The following is a 5,221-nucleotide window of genomic DNA, read 5'->3' on the forward strand; positions in this document are numbered from 1 at the left end:
AGAAAGAAAGAAAGAAAGAAAGAAAGAAAGAAAGAAAGAAAGAAAGAGAAAGAAAGAAAGAAAAAGAAAGAAAGAAAGAAAGAAAAAGAAGGTAGGAAGGAAGGAGAGAAGGAAGGAAGGAGAAGGGAGGGAGGGAAGGAAGGAAGGAAAAGAAAGAAAGGAGGGAGGGAAAAAAAGGGAGGAAGAATGAAAGAAAGAAACAGCAGTTATTAAATTAAAAAGAAATAGTGAGATGCAAGCAAAGTGGCTAACTTTGGTAAATAATCATGATGTCCATCAGTAGTTCTCATTACAGTGAACTACAAAGGTGTGATTGCTTGTACATTCCAGTCAGAAACCACCAAGTAGAATGCGGGGAACAACACTTATTTCCTTTTTTGCCCATAACAATTAAGCAGCAAATCTGGTGCATACCTCCTACTCAATAAATGAGTAAATGAATAAACAAAGCGGGGTGATAAAGTCCAGAGGAGAAGCATGGTAATAAAACTGGAGAGAAAGTAGACCAAAGAGTTGAGACATAAAAATAAGTAGTCCTGAAAATACTAATTAAACCACCCCCGAAAACCTCAAAATAAATTTGGACACATAGGCAAACTTTTAACGTCATATGCTAAAATATCCTGAACACTTTGGTAGTTTCCATCACAAGATCTAATCCTATGACATTTTCCTAGGATAAAAGAAGTTTTGTGCCATTTCCTTTGGAAAATATTCTTTATTGCTTCTACCTTGTTATGTGTTTAAATCACTGAAGTCATCTAGCATATCCCAGAGAGGCATGGAATTCCATCTTGCTATATTTTGTTTCTACAGATTTTGTCAGATGCAAGGCTCAACAGAATTTTTGCCCACTGTGGTCATTTATAGCCTGAATTCCTGTTTTCTCACCAGCTGTTTTAATGAGTTCTACAGGATGATTACCTTTGGGCCTACATTCCCTCACCCCACCTTCCCCCTGATCACTACCCAAAACAATTATTTTGAGGTCAATAGAATATGTGTAATTTGGAGAGTCTCATTGAAAAAAATATGCATATTTGAACATAGTGTATTTTTAAAATTAGAAAAAGTTAATAAAACAAATACAGAAATCAAAGAGAATAACATGATAAAGAAACCTATGTAATATTAATACCAGGAGATAAACACACCCTAAGAATTTGAAAATCAATTTGTGATATATTTTTATATTAATATATAATATTTTAAGGGCACCTGGGTGGCTCAGTTGGTTAAGCATCTGCCTTCAGCTCAGGTCATGATCCCAGAGTCCTGGGATCGAGTCCTCCCTCAGGCTCCCTGCTCAGTGGGGAGTCTGCTTCTCCCTCTCCCTTGGCCCCTCCCCCTCGCTGGTGTTCTCTCTCTCTCTCAAATAAATAAATAAAATCTTTAAAATATAATATTTTAAAGAAAATTAGTATTATACTATGCTACAGGTTATTACCTGTATAGTTCTTTAACATTTTTATTACATCACATATTCACTTATGATACAAAATTTTATTGGCTGTGTATGTTTCCATCACTTAGAAACATTCAAAGAGATTTAGATAAGACTCTAGGAGTGATTATTGAAGTTATTTAATTTTTATATTGTAATTACTTTAAGAATTTTGCAATAAAATTGTTTTTATTACTGATACAGAAATTATCCTTTTTCTATATTTTTTATATTTTTTAAAATTTTTTTTTATTCTTATGTTAATCCCCATACATTACATCATTAGTTTTAGATGAAGTGTTCCATGATTCATTGTTTGTGCATAACACCCAGTGCTCCATGCAGAATGTGCCCTCCTCAATACCCACCACCAGGCTAACCCATCCTCCCACCCCCCTCCCCTCTAGAACCCTCAGTTTGTTTTTCAGAGTCCATCGTCTCTCATGGTTCATCTACCCCTCCGATTTCCCCCGCTTCATTCTTCCCCTCCCGCTACCTTCTTCTTCTTTTTTTTTTCTTAACATATATTGCATTATTTGTTTCAGAGGTACAGATCTGAGAGTCAACAGTCTTGCACAATTCACAGCCCTTACCAGAGCACATACCCTCCCCAGTGTCTATCACCCAGTCACCCCATCCCTCCCACCCCACCCCCCACTCCAGCAACCCTCAGTTTGTTTCCTGCAATTAAGAATTCCTCATATCAGTGAGATCATATGATACATGTCTTTCTCTGTTTGACTTATTTCACTCAACATAATACCCTCCAGTTCCATCCACGTCGTTGCAAATGGCAAGATCTCATCCCTTTTGATGGCTGCATAATATTCCATTGTATATATAGACCACATCTTCTTTATCCATTCATCTGTCGATGGACATCTTGGCTCTTTCCACAGTTTGGCTATTGTGGACATTGCTGCTATAAACATCGGGGTGCACGTACCCTTTCGGATCCCTACTTTTGTATCTTTGGGGTAAATACCCAGTAGTGCAATTGCTGGATCATAGGGTAGCTCTATTTTCAACTTTTTGAGGAACCTCCATACTGTTTTCCAGAGTGGCTGCACCAGCTTGCATTCCCACCAACAGTGTAGGAGGGTTCCCCTTTCTCCGCATCCCCGCCAACATCTGTCGTTTCCTGACTTGTTAATTTTAGCCATTCTGACTGGTGTGAGGTGGTATCTCATTGAGGTTTTGATTTGGATTTCCCTGATGCCAAGTGATGTTGAGCACTTTTTCATGTGTCTGTTGGCCATTTGGATGTCTTCTTTGGAAAAATGTCTGTTCATATCTTCTCCCCATTTCTTGATTGGATCATTTGTTCTTTGGGTGTTGAGTTTGATGAGTTCTTTATAGATTTTGGATACTAGCCCTTTATCTGATATGTCATTTGCAAATATCTTCTCCCATTCTGTCGGTTGTCTTTTGGTTTTGTTGACTGTTTCCTTTGCTTTGCAAAAGCTTTTTATCTTGATGAAGTCCCAATAGTTCATTTTTGCCCTTGCTTCCCTTGCCTTTGGTGATGTTTCTAGGAAGAAGTTGCTTCGGCTGAGGTCAAAGAGGTTGCTGCCTGTGTTCTCCTTTAGGATTTTGATGGACTCCTGTCTCACATTGAGGTCTTTCAACCATTTGGAGTCTATTTTTGTGTGTGGTGTAAGGAAATGGTCCAGTTTCATTCTTCTGCATGTGGCTGTCCAATTTTCCCAACACCATTTGTTGAAGAGACTGTCTTTGTTCCATTGGACATTCTTTCCTGCTTTGTCAAAGATGAGTTGACCATAGAGTTGAGGGTCCATTTCTGGGCTCTCTATTCTGTTCCATTGATCTATGTGTCTGTTTTTGTGCCAGTACCATGCTGTCTTGATGATGACAGCTTTGTAATAGAGCTGGAAGTCCGGAATTGTGATGCCGCCGGCTTTGCTTTTCTTTTTCAACATTCCTCTGGTTATTCGGGGTCTTTTCTGGTTCCATACAAATTTTAGGATTATTTGTTCCATTTCTTTGAAAAAAGTGGATGGTATTTTGATGGGGATTGCATTGAATGTGTAGATTGCTCTAGGTAGCATTGACATCTTCACAATATTTGTTCTTCCAATCCATGAGCATGGAACATTTTTCCATTTCTTTGTGTCTTCCTCAATTTCTTTCATGAGTATTTTATAGTTTTCTGAGTACAGATCCTTTGTCTCTTGGGTTAGATTTATTCCTAGGTATCTTATGGTTTTGGGTGCAATTGTAAATGGGATCAACTCCTTAATTCCTCTTTCTTCTGTCTTGTTGTTGGTGTATAGGAATGCCACTGACTTCTGTGCATTGATTTTATATCCTGCCACTTTACTGAATTCCTGTATGAGTTCTAGCAGTTTTGGGGTGGAGTCTTTGGGGTTTTCCACAGGAAGTATCATATCATCTGCAAAGAGTGAGAGTTTGACTTCTTCTTTGCCGATTTGGATGCCTTTTATTTCTTTTTGTTGTCTGATTGCTGTGGCTAGGACTTCCAATACTATGTTGAATAGCAGTGGTGATAGTGGACATCCCTGCCGCATTCCTGACCTTAGGGGGAAAGCTCTCAGCTTTTCCCCATTGAGAATGATATTCGCTGTAGGTTTTTCATAGATGGCTTTTATGATATTGAGGTATGTACCCTCTATGCCTATACTCTGAAGACTTTTGATCAAGAAAGGATGCTGTACTTTGTCAAAAGCTTTTTCTGCATCTATTGAGAGGATCATATGATTCTTGTTCTTTCTTTTGTTAATGTATTGTATCACACTGATTGATTTGCGGATGTCGAACCAACCTTGCAGCCCAGGGATAAATCCCACTTGATCGTGGTGAATAATCCTTTTAATGTACTGTTGGATCCTATTGGCTAGTATTTTGGTGAGAATTTTTGCATCCATGTTCATCAGGGATATTGGTCTGTAATTCTCCTTTTTGACAGGGTCTTTGTCTGGTTTTGGGATCAAGGTAATGCTGGCCTCATAAAATGAGTTTGGAAGTTTTCCTTCCATTTCTATTTTTTGGAACAGTTTCAGAAGAATAGGTATTAATTCTTCTTGAAATGTTTGGTAGAATTCCCCTGGGAAGCCATCTGGCCCTGGGCTTTTGTTTTTTGGGAGATTTTTGATGACTCCCTCAATTTCCTTAGTGGTTATAGGTCTGTTCAGGTTTTCTATTTCTTCCTGGTTCAGTTTTGGTAGTTGGTACATCTCTAGGAATGCATCCATTTCTTCCAGGTTATCTAATTTGCTGGCATAGAGTTGCTCATAATATGTTCTTATAATTGTTTGTATTTCTTTGGTGTTGGTTGTGATCTCTCCTCTTTCATTCATGATTTTGTTGATTTGGGTCATTTCTCTTTTCTTTTTGATAAGTCTGGCCAGGGGTTTATCAATCTTGTTAATTCTTTCAAAGAACCAGCTCTTAGTTTCGTTGATCTGTTCTACTGTTCTTTTAGTTTCTATTTCATTGATTTCTGCTCTGATCTTTATTATTTCTCTTCTCCTGCTGGGTTTAGGCTTTATTTGCTGTTCTTTCTCCAGCTCCTTTAGGTGTAGGGTTAGGTTGTGTACTTGAGACCTTTCTTGTTTCTTGAGAAAGGCTTGTATTGCTATATACTTTCCTCTTAGGACTGCCTTTGCTGCATCCCAAAGATTTTGAATAGTTGTGTTTTCATTTTCATTGGTTTCCATGTATTTTTTTAATTCTTCTTTAATTTCCTGGTTGACCCATTCATTCTTCAGTAGGATGCTCTTTAGCCTCCATGTATTT

Source organism: Neomonachus schauinslandi, chromosome 5, assembly GCF_002201575.2.
Source record: "Neomonachus schauinslandi chromosome 5, ASM220157v2, whole genome shotgun sequence".
Lineage (NCBI taxonomy): Eukaryota > Metazoa > Chordata > Mammalia > Carnivora > Phocidae > Neomonachus > Neomonachus schauinslandi.